Here is a 15,098-nt window from a genome sequence, read left to right as displayed (position 1 = left end):
TAAGGACGTGTATGATTTATTAAATTCTGGTGTTCCTTCCCTGATGGAGAGTAAGGACATGCATGATTTATTGAATTCTGGTGTTCCTTCCCTGATGGAGAGTAAGGACATGCATGATCTATTGAATTCTGGTGTTCCTTCCCTGATGGACAGTAAGGGCATGCAAGATCTATTGAATTCTGGTGTTCCGTCCCTGATGGAGAATAAGGACATGCATGAGTTATTGAATTCTGGTGTTCCTTCCCTGATGGAGAGTAATGGCATGCATTATTTATTGAATTCTGGTGTTCCTTCCCTGATGGAGAGTAAGGACATGCATGATTTATTGAATTCTGGTGTTCCTTCCCTGATGGAGAGGAAGGATATGCATGATTTATTGAATTCTGGTGTTCCTTCTCTGATGGATAGTAAGGACATGCATGATATATTGAATTCTGGTGTTCCTTCCCTGATGGAGAGTAAGGACATGCATGATCTATTGAATTCTGGTGTTCCTTCCCTGATGGACAGTAAGGACATGCAAGATCTATTGAATTCTGGTGTTCTGTCCCTGATGGCGATTAAGGACATTCATGAGTTATTGAATTCTGGTGTTCTTTCCCTGATGGAGAGTAAGGACATGCGTGATTTATTGCATTCTGGTGTTCCTTCCCTGATGGAGAGTAAGGACATGCATGATTTATTGAATTCTGGTGTTCCTTCTTTGATGAAGAGTAAGGACATGCATGATATATTGAATTCTGGTGTTCCTTCCCTGATGGAGAGTAAGGACATGCATGATTTATTGAATTCTGGTGTTCCTTCCCTGATGGAGAGTAAGGACATACATGATTTATTGAATTCTGGTGTTCCTTCCCTGATGGACAGTAAGGACATACATGATTTATTGAATTCTGGTGTTCCTTCTCGGATGGAGAGTAAGGACATGCATGATTTATTGAATTCTGTTGTTCCTTCCCTGATGGAGAGTAAGGACATGCATGATTTCTTGAATTCTGGTGTTCCTTCCCTGGTGGAGAGTAAGGACATGCATGATTTATTGAATTCTGGTGTTCCTTCCCTGATGGAGAGTAAGGACGTGCATGATTTATTGAATTCTTGTGTTCCTTCCCTGATGGAGAGTCAGGACATGCATGATTTATTGAATTCTGGTGTCCCCTCCCTGATGGAGAGTTAAGGACTTGCATGATTTATTGAATTCTGGTGTCCCTTCCCTGATGGAGAGTAAAGACATGCTTGATTTAGTGAATTCTGGTGTTCCTTCCCTGATGGAGGGTAAGGACAGGCATGATTTATTGAATTCTGGTGTTCCTTCCCTGATGGAGAGTAAGGACGTGCATGATTTATTAAATTCTGGTGTTCCTTCCCTGATGGACAGTAAGGACATGCATGATTTATTGAATTCTGGTGTTCCTTCCCTGATGGAGAGTAAGGACATGCATGATTTATTGAATTCTGGTGTTCCTTCTCTGATAGAGAGTGAGGACATGCATGATTTATTGAATTCTGGTGTTCCTTCCCTGATGGAGAGTAAGGACGTGCATGATTTATTGAATTCTGGTGTTCCTTCCCTGATGGAGAGTAAGGACGTGCATGAGTTATTGAATTCTGGTGTTCCTTCCTTGATGGACAGTAAGGACATGCATGATTTATTGAATTCTGGTGTTCCTTCCCTGATGGAGAATAGGACATGCATGATTTATTGAATTCTGCCACACTTGTTACTAAACATTCTCTGCATTGTGGTTTTGACACTTTGGTGGCTTCTTGCAGGGCAGCTGCCACTGGTTCTGTTATTAGAAGACATGCTTGGCTCAGGGAACAGCCCCTTTCTGACCCTGTCAAGTCTAAATTACTGGATGTGCCTTTGTACAAGGACAATCTTTTTGGTAGCAAAGCAGAACAGGTGTTGAAAAAGTTGGAGGATAAGGCCAAATCTATGCAAACTGTTAAGGACTTTCTGCAAGTTCAACCTCCTCATTTTAGTAGACATTACCCTTCTAAGAATTGGACTTTTCCTGACTCTAGTAAACAGAGTTGCACTAGGTCTAGGGGTTACAGGTCTTTTTGGGGACAGAATTCCACCACTCAAAAGGCTAAGCACTGGCAGACTTCCTCTTCAGAATCGGAGAGTTCTAAGCAAACTTCCCAAAGCAAGCATTCCCAATGAATCCAGCCTTCCCCTGCCTGCCTCTGCGGGCCCAGGGTTTCCTTTGGTGGGAAGGTTAGCCATGTTTGCAAATGTCTGATTCACCATCACGGATGACAAATGGGTGCTCAAAATGGTATTCCAAGGCTACAAGTCCTCCTTCCACACCTTCCCTGTCCACCAAGGATACCCAGATATTCCCCCAAAATCAAAGGGCAGAAGCAGAAAAATAAGTTTCTTCTTTACTAAACCTGGGAGCAATAGAGCCAGTTCCTGCACTACAGATAGGCCAGGGTTTCTACTCAAGACTTTTCCTGGTTCCCAAGAAAGGGGGCACCTGGCACCCTATTCTGGATTTGTCCATTCTAAACACTTTTCTGGTTATTCCCAAATTCATAATGCTCACTCTTCAGCAGTTGCTGCCAGTGCTGACCAAGGATTCCTGGCTGGAGACTTTGGATCTCAAAGAAGCTTATCTGCACATCCCAATAAGGGAAAGCTGCAGGCAGTTTCTTCACTTCAGTGTGAGGAACAGGCACTTCCAGTTCTCTGCACTGCCTTTGGCCTATCTACTGCTCCTAGCGTTTTACCAAATACCTGGCACCAGTCATTGCTTTTTGCAGGAAAGAAACATTCACATTTACCCTTACTTGGACAGTTGTCTTATTCAGGCAAACTCTCCAGAGCAACTTCTAAAGGATTTGGACTTTGTAAAGAACCTTTTTACTTTTTTGGGCTACACCATCAATGTAAAGAAGTCAAACATGGTACCCACCAGGGAGATAGTATTCCTGGGAGTGAGCCTGAACACAGCCGCCCAGATAGTATTCCTCCCTCAAGAGAAAGAAATGGATATTTCAAATTACTTCAAAAATTTGGCAAGCATGACCCAGCTCTCTGCAAGGCAATTCCTGCAAGCCTTGGGATTCATGGCTTCATGTATTCTGATGATTCCATATGCCAGACTGCATATGCGGCATTCCCTGACTGCAGACGGAGTTCCTTTGGTGGCCGATGGCCTGTTCACAGAACAAAGGCCTGCCTTTCTGTCCACCTCCTTCCAGCCAGACTCTCACCACAGATGCCTTGGACTATGCTTGGGGAGCACATCTAGAGGGCAGATGCATTCAAGGGACTTGGAACTCTCAACAGGTTCAATTGCACTTAAATCTGAAGGAATTGATGGCAGTCCAGCAGGCCTTAATGGATTTCAAGCATCTTCTCTCTCCTGGTATTCTTCTGGTCAGGACAGACAACAGCACAATCATGTGGTACATCAACAAACAGGGAGGGTTGCACTCTTACCCCCTGTGTAGACAAAGCATGATACTGTGGTCCATAGCAGCTTCCAGTCAGGTCCTGGGTCCTCACGAGTGACAACTAAAGAAGACCATCTTCTATCGCATCATTCAACATTTGGGCACTCCCCAGGTGGATCTCTTCTCATCTCCAACCAACCACCTTTTTCCAACCTTTTGCACCAGGGATCATCACGACAAAGCTTGGAAAGTAGATGCTCTGTCCTTCCCTGGACACAGCTCTTGATCTATGCATTCTCTCCTCTGCCTCTTCTTCCCAGAGTGCTGTTAAAGATAAGCAATGAAAAACCAATGACCATCATCATAGCTCCAGACTGGCCCAGGCAGCAGTGGTATCCACTACTTCGCAGTCTCTCCCAGCCTCGGCATTGGCATCTTCCCCTGACACCAGATCTCTTGGTTCAGAAGGGGGGAAAAATTCTACATCCTCACCTTCAGACTCTGCATTTGGCAGCTTGGCTCATAATTTAAACCTTTCCCAACAAGTGGTTGAGGTCCTTTGTGAGTCCAGGAGACCTAGCACTAGGAACTCTTACACAGATAAGTGGAAAAGATTCTCCATTTGGATGCAGACTAGAGGGGTGGACCTTTCTCATCCTGCTCTTCCTCTTATTCTTGACTATCTGGCAGACTTGCTTAATGGTGGACTTTCCTTTTCTTCTATCAAGATTCATGCTTCAGCTTTTTCTGCTCATTGTTCCTTTGAGCATCCCATTTTCTCTCATCCTTTGATGAAACAGTTCCTCGGGGAGCTAGCAATTTAAAGCCTCCCAGTAGGGCACCTACTCCTGCTTGGGATCTTAATTTTGTACTTGAGAAAGTTACTCTGCCTCCTTTTGAACCAGCTGCCTCAGCAGATTTGAAGATGTTTATCGTGTTACCCTGCTGCAGTCATCACACTTGGGTTATCCTGTCGTCAGGCGGTCCCGCAGTCAGCCTAAATTCCAAAGTCTTGGTCCGGCGTCGGTTGCTGTCAATTCTTCCCTGACATCAGTGTGCCAGGGGTATATAAGAGGCATCCAACGCCATTTTCTTCAGTCTTTCTTGCTGCACGGTGCCCAAAGCAGAAGCAGTTCGCAAGTGCCGGTCGGCCGACACCTGAGATTTTCAAATCGAATTTCAGTCTGAAGTCTTCAAAAGCTAAGTACCCCATTGGGGAAACTTTTCTTGCCTCAGTCCGATGTCAGAAAAAGTGAACAATTGCATTTCTTGTGGGAAGCAAATACCTCATAAGGACTTTAATTATTTTTGTATACCTTGCCTAGGCCCAGACCACGACGTCACTGGTTGTCGGTTTTGTGCTAGGTTCAATAAGCGAACTATAAAGCGACACTTTGATTTCACACAACACTACTTCGGTAGGAAATTTAATTACACTATGCCGTCGGAGCAACTGACTACCGGCGTGCATAAAAAAACGCAAAGATAAAGACAGGCAGCCTAGATCCATGTCAGATTTCGAGGCCTCGACTGGGCTGGTCGCCAGTTCTCCGGTTTTCAGTGAGGTGCCTACGCAGCCCCTGACGACCGCAGAATTGGAACCCCAGACCACTTCGGATTCTCAGGCAGAGAGTTCTAGGCCGATGCAGCCATTTTCTTTAGGCCCTACCGACAACATTGCAGAAGGAGAAGCCGGTGCTGTGGAAACACCTTCGGTTTCGGAAGGTGTCTTCAGACCGACTACTCTCACTATAAAATCTTATGCTAAACTTAAGTCTCCTCTAAAACCAAAAAAGTCTCCAGTTCAAGGCCCCATGCCTAAGAAACAGATGCTTAAAATGGCTGAAGATTTGATTTCTTTAATCAGGGGTTCCCAACCCCCCTCAGACAAATGGCCTAGACAAGATGAGGATTATGCCTCCTCTGATCAAGTGTCTATTTCCTCAGGCTCCTCTGAGGAGCAGGATTTCTCCTTTCCCCCCTATGAAGATTCTGATGCTGAAGATTCCATTCCCTCAGCTTCTCCCCCTGAAGCCTATTCCTTTGGGGAAACATTACATACCATGAGGGAACATTTCCACTGGGAAGGTCAGGACTACTCCGACTCAAAGAAGACGCTCCGAGAGTTTCTTTTACTCCCCCAGCACAGACCACTTGCTATCCCTCCAGTTTTAGGCATTGCGGATGAAGTTTACTTAGAATCTAGTTTAAATCCAGATTCTCTGCCTCCTGCTCCAGCCAAACCAGACAGATATTATAGAGTGCCTAACTCACACAAATTCCTTTACAAAAGCCCTGTTGCTTACCCAGAGACAATCTCCCAGGGTCCCAAAGGGGCTAAAGCTTCTATGGCTAAAAATCCTGTACCCTCTGAAAGGGACTCCAGAGCACTAGATAGGTGGGGGAAGAAGGTTTACACCTCAGCTACTCTAGCTATGAGAGCACTAAATTGTCAGTTTCACATGCTGAAATACCAGCAATACCTAATGTCTCAAATAAAACAAAAGATGAGCATGCACCCTCAACAGTCTGAATTCAAGGAAATACAGGATCTGTTGCATGCAGCTGAACAGGTGGGCAAACATACTTTACAATGTGGATTTGATTCTTTGGAAGCTTCCTGTAGAGCAGCTGTTACTGGGTCTGTTATACGTAGGCATGCTTGGTTAAAGGAACAAACTCTGCCTGATCATGTTAAAGCAAAGTTACTGGATGCACCCTTACAGCAGGATGTCTTATTTGGAGTTAAAGCAGAAGAGGTTTTAAAGAAAATGGAGGATAAGGCAAAATCTATGCAGACGGTCAAAGATTTCTTACAGGTACAACTCCCGCGCTTCAGCAGAAATTGGCCAACCAAAAATTGGTCCTTTCCAGCTTCTGACAGACCACAGAGGGGTAAATACAGATGCCCAAGGGGCAGAGGTCAAGCACAAATCCCTTACAAACCTCGCCAATGGGCCACTGCAACACAGAAGGGATGAGAAGACAGGTCCCAAACTACTAGAAGACAAACACAATGACTTAAACCTCAAACTGCCAAGCGAAGCTCTCTTGGCAGCTCCCTTGGGAGGAAAATTAGAACTTTTTTCTGACAACTGGCGCATCATCACAAAGGACAAATGGGTCCTAGACATTATCTCACAAGGATACAGATTCCATTTCCACACTTTGCCAAGGATAAAAGGAATGCCAAACCTACCATACAATCAATGGGCAGAGGCACAAAAACAAATTACAGCTCTCATGGACATGAGAGCCATTCAACTGATACCTACACAGGAGCAAGGCCAAGGATTTTACTCAAGGCTCTTTCTAGTCCCCAGAAGGGACAATGCTTGGAGACCCATTCTGGACCTTTCAATTCTAAACACCTTCTTGCAAGTACCCAAATTCAAGATGCTAACACTACAGCAGCTTCTTCCCATGTTGGGCAAGAAAGCTTGGCTAGTAACGTTGGACCTCAAGGAGGCATACCTGCATGTCCCTATCAGACAAAATTACAGAAGATACCTCCGTTTCATTGCAGGTTCAACCCATTACCAATTCTCTGCACTGCCCTTTGGCTTATCTACTGTGCCCAGGGTCTTCACAAAATGCCTGGCACCAGTAATTGCATACTGCAGACAAAGAGGAATTCAAATATACCCATACCTGGACGACTGCCTCATCCAAGCAGAAAGCAAGGACATTCTCTTACAACATCTGGCTTTTGTAAAACACCTTCTACGTTTCTTAGGGTACACAGTAAATGAAAAGAAATCAAAATTAGTGCCCTCACAAAATATGACATTCCTGGGTGCCAGCTTGAATACAACAGCCCAGATGGCTTATCTGATGCCAGACAAACAACTACAATTAACTCAATACTTCAAAATAATGGCAACAAAGACCCAACTCCCTGCAAGAAAAATTCTGCAGGCCTTGGGCTTCATGGCATCTTGCATACTACTAATACCATTTGCAAAACTGCATATGAGGAAATTACAATGGTACCTGAAAAGCATATGGACTCAACACAGCCACAGCTTGGAAACAATGATGCCTCTCATTCCCTGCCTTCAACAGGAGTTTCTGTGGTGGTCACAGGCATGTCACCTCAACAAGGGTCAGCCTTTCACCTTACCCCCAGCCAGGCAAACTATGGCAACATATGCTTCGGACTATGCCTGGGGGGCACACATGGCAAGACAGTGTGTTCAAGGCATATGGAATGCAGATCAAAGAAATCTGCACATCAATCAAAAAGAAATGCTAGCTGTACAGAATGCTCTGACAGCCTTCAAGGACCTCTTACATCCAGGACAGCTTATAATAAGGACAGACAACACCACAGTTATGTGGTACATAAACAAGCAAGGGGGTACACACTCCTACCCTCTATGCAGGCAATCAATGACCTTGTGGAACACAGCACTGGCTTACCAAGTTCAATTACAAGCTCAATTCCTGCCAGGAAAAAAGAACACATTGGCAGACGACCTAAGCAGGAACATCATGGATCCCCACGAGTGGAAACTGGATCCACAAGTATTTGCAATGATAACTCAAAAATGGGGGCATCCAGTCATAGACCTGTTTGCCAACCCCCAAAACTATCAGCTATCAAAATTTTGCACAAGGACATTTCACCATCAAGCTTGGAAAGTGGACGCACTCTCATTCAGTTGGAAAATGCTGACAGTATTTGCCTTTCCTCCATTGCCCCTTCTCACAAAGGTGCTGCAGAAAGTCAGGATGGAAAGACCCCGAATGATACTCATTGCCCCAGACTGGCCACGCCAGCACTGGTACCCACTACTAAGGAACATGGCCCATGGCCCACCATGGATTTTACCACAAATTCCTCATCTGCTCACACAGCAAGACAGTCAGATTCTACACAGCCAGCTCAAAACCTTAAATTTGGCTGCATGGCAATCACCTAAACAACCAGCCAGCTCCTCTTTCACAAGCCATTATGGATGTCATTCTGGAGGCCAGGAGGCCCAGCAACAGAAAAACGTACTCAGACAAATGGAACAGATTTTGCGCCTGGAACCAAGCTAAAGGCCAAAATACCCTTGAGCCGGACATACTTCAGATTCTACAATATTTAACTTAGATGTTAAACAAAGGACTTTCCTTTTTATCTATTAAAATCCACGCCTCAGCTATTTCAGCTCACTACAACATGGATCCTCCCTTATTTTCACATCCACTTCTAAGGCAGTACCTCAGAGGGGCCAAAAACATTAGGCCTCCCAGGAAAGCACCAACACCAACTTGGGACCTCAACTTTGTTCTGGAAGAACTTACGCTGCCACCTTTTGAGCCAGCCTTCTCAGCTGATTTAAAGTTTATATCATGGAAGACTGCCCTGCTACTAGCAATTACTTCAGCCAGAAGTCTCAGAGCTACAGGCACTAATGGCAGTAGAGCCTTTCCTCATTTTTCATCAAGACAGAGTTTCTCTACGAACTAACCCCTCCTTTATGCCAAAGGTGGTATCCAGTGTGGCTCTAAATCAAACCATCCATTTACCCACCTTCTTCCCAAATCCACAGAACAAAGGAGAAAGACTCCTGCACTCCTTGGAAATTCACAGGCAACTACGTTACTACTTGGAACTAAGGTTTTCAGAAAGTCTGACCAGCTTTTTGTATCCTATGCTACAGCATCACAAGGAAAGGCCATCTCAAAACAGACCATTTTCCAAATGGATAGGACATTGCATACATTTTTGCTACACCCATCATGGAAAACCAGTTCCTGCTAGCATAAGGCCCCACTCCACCAGGGCAACAGCTACATCTGCAGCCTTCCTCAGGGGGGTGCCAACCAAGGATATTCTGGAAGCTGCAACTTGGAGTTCAGTACACACCTTCACCAAACACTATCACTTACCACTTTACTATAAGTCTCGAGCTGGCTTCGCCACTGCAGTTTTGCAGGGCCTTCTAGCCTCCTCTAACCCTGTTTGACTCCACCTTCCATCCTTAGCTTTGGGATTCTACCCAAGTGTGATGACTGCAGCAGGGTAACACGATGAACATAGTACAGTTTTGTACCTACCATACCCTGTGTATACCCTGCTGCAGTCCAGGTTACCCTCCCTCCATCCCCTCTGACCTAACTGAAACCTTTCAATACCTTAAAATCTGATACAACCTTTGTGGTGTATTTGCTTATAGCTGAAGGGATGTTTTGTTTGTACTAAACTTTTATTATTGGTACTATCTACTGACCACCTTTTGGGTGGGCACCTGACACCTGGGGCAAGAAAAACTGAAGAAAATGGCGTTGGATGCTTCTTATATACCCCTGGTGCACTGACGTCAGGGAAGAAGCAACAGCAACCGACGCCGGACCAAGACTTTGGAATTCAGGCCGACTTCGGGACCGCTTGACGTTAGGATAACCCAAGTGTGATGACTGCAGCAGGATATACACTCGAACATCTACATTTATGGTAGGTACAAATCTGTACTTTTCTCTTCTGGAAAACTGCCTTTCTCTTGGCTATTACTTCAGCTAGAAGAGTTTCTGAGCTTCAGCCCTTAATGGCAGTAGAGCCTTTTATCATCTTTTATGTGGATCGGGTTTTTCTTCGAACTAAATCCCTCCTTTATGCCTACGGTGGTTTCTAGCCTGACTCTTAACCAGTCTATCCACCTGCCTACCTTCTTTCCTAATCCTCAGAATACTGGAGAAAGGTTACTGCACTCCCTGAATGTGCATAGACAGCTTAGATTTTACCTGGACATGGCTAAACCTTTTCGAAAGTTGGATCAGTTGTTGGTCAGTTTTGCTCCTGGAGCTCAGGGCAAAGCTATTTCAAAATAGACCATTTCTAAATGGATTGCTCATTGTATTCAGTTTTGTTACTTACAGCATGGCAAGGTTCCTCCTCCGAGTATTAGGACCCATTCTACTAGGGCAGCCTCTACCTCAGTAGCTGTCTTAAGAGGTGTACCTACTAGGGACATACTGGAAGCAGCTACATGGACTTCTGTCCACACTTTCACTAAACATTACAATTTACCCTTGATTTCTAAGTCCAGGGCTGGTTTTGCCACTGCAGTGTTCCAGGGCATCCTTACCAACCCTTAAACAGTGGGTGTTCCTCCTCCCTTTTGTTTTTTTTTCCTGGGCTTTGGGAATCAACCCATTTTGTAAGGACTGCAACAGTGAAACACGATGAACATAGTACAGTTGTGTACACTTACCATAAATGTCGATGTTCGAGTGTATTCAGTGTTGCAGTCCTGGTTCCACCCTTCCATCCCCCCTTTTTTCCTAGGGCACAGACTGGATTTTCTTTTCCTGGTCTAACCTTTTTTTTTTGGGGGGGGGGGCTCCTGACAGTTAAGGCAAGAAAAACTGAGGAAATGGTGTCGGCTTTTTTTGTACCTGATGTCCTGATGTCAGGCCTGAACCAAAGGCAGCTGATGTCATATACCAAGAACTTTGGTATTCTGGCTGACTGTGCGCTACCAGGAGTCTGATAACCCATTTTGTAAGGCCTGCAACAGTGAATACACTCGAACATCTACATTTATGGTAAGTGTACACAACTGTACTTTCTTGCTTGTGGATATGGATAGCGAGATACAAGCACTAAAAATGTTTTATTCCCTTTAGTTTTATGTAAAGTTCAGGCATATTTTTATGAACCAGATGAAAACTGTGTACAGTAATTAAAACGGAGTTGAATGATTTTATTTGGGAGGAGAAGAGTGCAAAAGTCAAGTGGGATAAGTTGATCCTCTCAATAGAACAAGGAGGTTTAGGATTACCTGATTTGAAGAGATACTTCACAGTTAAGGCTTTTATACATAACACAAACAGAAAGCTACAATTCAAAGTGGGAATGGATGATGATGAAGTGGGGGGTAATCCAAAAAAATAGGAAGGAATGCAGTTTTTGATGCAGATCCTTAAGGAGAATAACATCAACAAGGAGAAGGTTACTGTCAGCTGCCTGTTGGATGCCAGGATCCGCCACATAACCCATGTACTCAGGTCATGCCACAACAAGTACAAATATGACTCTGTCATTGTCCATGTTGGAGTGAATGACCTGAGATGTAACTCCTGGACTGCATGAAAAGGGACACGGAGGAGCTCTCCAATCTTGTAGCCCAGGCAGGTATGACCCTAGCTCTGAGTAGCATCCTGCCATCACCCAGAATGATACCACAGTACAAGGACAAAATGATTGACTTCAACAATTGGCTAAGCTTCTGATGTCATTCTAAGGGGATCCAGTATCTGTCTGCCTAGGATGACATGATCGACAGGCCACAATGCTTTGCCAGAGATGGCCTGCACCTGTCGCCCTTGGGATTCTGGATACTGGCTAAGGCTCTTGCCACCCCTATAGTGCCTTTTTTATGCAAGGTTCAAATGACAAATTCACCAACCTTAACAGGTACAAGCAAGCAAAATCTGACGGTAATGCTACTCAATGCTAGAAGTCTAAACCTCAAAATGCATTCACTCAAGGCACTCTTTAAAATGGAGAACATCGACATCTGTGCAGTGACAGAGACCTGGTTCAAGGCTCCAGAGAGTACCCCTGCATTACCAGGCTATAATTCATACCACACCTTTCGGCCACCTAACCTGGACAGAAACACTAAAGGTGGAGGCATGTCCATATTCATTAAGGATATCCACACCTCCAGGCTAGTTGCTTAAATTGTAACTTGCTACAGATCCCCCACCATGTCCCATGATTCCCACTCCTCATTTTGTGATACACTGGAAAATATTAGGGTAAACCCAACACCCTAATAATGGACAATTTCAATTACCCCACCATTAACTGGGAAAACTACTCATGTACCAACTTTTTGCTCAACGTTTTCTGGAATTCATAAATTCCAATGCCTTGGATCAACTTATCCACACCCCCACCAGGGGCAGCAGTATCCTAGACCTGGTTATAACCAACATGGGGGACAGGTGTTCCACACCAGAGGTCAATCCCTCATTGGTTAGATCTGACCACAAGCTAATCAGCCTAGGCATCCACATCCCGCCCCCACCATCCATTAGGGAAACCACCGTAAAAAATTTCTCCAAAGCCAACTTCAGGCTTCTTAAGACAGAAGTGGCAAACTTCACGATACCCATGCAGACGGACAATAGAGGTATGACTGCTGAATCCTACACAAATGCACTTTATAAGCACTTACATGAGTGCATGGATCATGCTATCTTCCAAAAAACGGAAGCCAATCTGCTGGTCCCCCTGCCACAAACAAACTCTACAACAGAAGAAAGAAACTGTTGCAAGAAAAAGTAAAATCCCATGACTGGAAGAACTCTCTGGTCAGCCTAAGTAAGAAGCTGACATCCCTCATAAAATCCTCCAAAGCTAGTTATGAAAACAAAATTGCCACTGATTCTAAAGACAACCACAAATCATTCTGTCGCTATGTCAAGAATCTCAGTGGCAACACTCAGATCTGCTCTGAGTTACAGCACAATGGCACTAAATATACAGAACCAATTTATATTGCCAACATCCTGGCAGATAGGTTCAGTGCTAACTTTACCCCCCACCCTCTAAAGGGCCCATCTCTATACTGGAAGAATGCAAAGTTACTGTAATCACGGCTGCACAGGTAAAAAACGCACTCTCCAAAGCCAAGAACACAGCATCCATGAGACCTGATAACATCCCAGGCTGCGTTCTACATGAACTACAGAATGAACTGGCACCCCATGTAAACACCACGTTCAATCATAGCCACTCCTCAGGCTTTATGCCCACTGAATGGCACACAGGGATGGTTATCCCACTCCACAAAGGGGGAGCCACCATGGACCCTGGGGACTACCGCCCCATTAGCCTAACGAGCCTGGTCTGCAAGGCCATGGAACGTATCATCATGGAACTTATAAACAAAGACATTGGTAATCTCCAAACTCTGGACCCCACCCATTTCGGGTTTATAAAAGGCAGATCATGTCTCCTAAACCTGATTGACGTCTTTGAAGCAGTCACTAAAGCCGTAGACGAGGGTAAGATGATTCACACAGCCTGTCTAGATCTCGCCAGGGCTTTTGACATCATCCCCCACTCTGGAATTATAGATAAACTCACTAAACTAGGTATAAATCCCTATGTCACAAGATGGGTTGCCAACTGGCTCACTGGAAGAACTCACACTGTGAAAGTAGCAGACTGCAAATCCGACTTCAGACCAGTGACAAGTGGAGTACCACAGGGTTCAGTCCTGGGTCCTCTCCTGTTTGATATCTACTTTTCCGAAGTACAGGCTAACACAGAAGGTCTTTGGCTAATGAAGTTTGCAGATGACTGCAAACTAGGAGATATAATTGAAACTCCTAATGATGTGGACATCTTACAATAGGGCTTCACTGAGACAGATGCCTAGTGACAAAGTCATGGTCTCAAGCTCAATGCCAAAAAGTGCATTGTCATCCCCTTTGGTAGAAACTCTGTACCCATGAGTTACCACCTAGGTGGTAGTCTACTTAACACCGAAAGTGCTATAAGAGAACTTGGGACACAGGTGGACAGTAGTCTCTCCTTTAATAATCACATCGCCACAGTAGTCAGGAAATCCTTCTACGTGGCACACCTCATCACAAAAGGTTTCTCATCCAGGAAAAAAGAGGTCATTGTTCCCCTCTACTCATCACTCATTAGACCCATTATAGAGTACAATGCCCCTTTTGGTATGTACCTCACAAGACACCTACAACAACTGGACAGGCAGCAGAAATACCTCACAAAGAGGATTACTGGCCTCAAACAGATGCCCTACGCAGACCGTCGCAAAAAACTCCAGCTTTACTTTGTCACGTATCGCCTACTCAGAGGCGATCTCTGCCTAACATACAAAGCTATGTCAAACCATGAGCTGTTGGACATGCTCCACTTAAAGAAATCCCAATCCCACCGAGCTACACACTCTAGGGACCTAAACCTTGTCACCACAATAAACCAAACATGCTGGAGGGTTAGATTCCTGTCCCAGAGACTTCCCATACTCTGGAACAAACTACCTATCTATATCAAACAAAGCTCCTCATTAGCACTCTTCAAGAAAAATCTTGATGACTGGACGGGAAATAGGAAATTCACCCCGGGGATCACCTCTGTGGCTCTGCTTGACAGGGGCACAGGAAAATAATTTTCTTGGGTGGCGAAAGCCAAGGTACCTTTTTTGCTAGGCTTGTATAGGTCCTAGGGCCAATAGCCTAGTACCTACCCATGAACCTTTGAACCATTCAAACAGTATTTAGCCTACATGGAAATGTAGAAAGAAGATTCAGATGATAGGGATGGCTGCAATTAGGAGTACAGAGAATTGACAAGAAGGGCTGGAATTTAATGGAGGAAGCTGGCCAAAGAATATAGATATTTGGAACAAATAATTAGAGGTGGAAAGGTAAACAGAATGGAAAGAGGCCAACAAGACATTTGGGTTGCAGGCTAGTGATAGCCTTCCCTATCAGGCATTGATATCAGAATATAGACATAGAGAAAGGGATAGGGGAATGCTGAATGAAAGATCTGTAATGGTTGAGTTTTTTCCTACAGAGTACTCTGTCAGGAATTCTGGGTAAGTAAATGCATGTAACTAATGAAATCATTTTTCGGGCTGCGATATAAGATCTGAATTGCCTAGACACAGTAAGGCATTAAGTTTAATTCTGGTGGCTGCCAAGAA

Source organism: Protopterus annectens, chromosome 5.part0 (assembly GCF_019279795.1).
Source record: "Protopterus annectens isolate FY-2018-M chromosome 5.part0, PAN1.0, whole genome shotgun sequence".
NCBI lineage: Eukaryota > Metazoa > Chordata > Ceratodontiformes > Protopteridae > Protopterus > Protopterus annectens.
The sequence above is the reverse complement of the archived record's forward strand: the minus strand, read 5'-3'. Positions refer to the sequence as shown.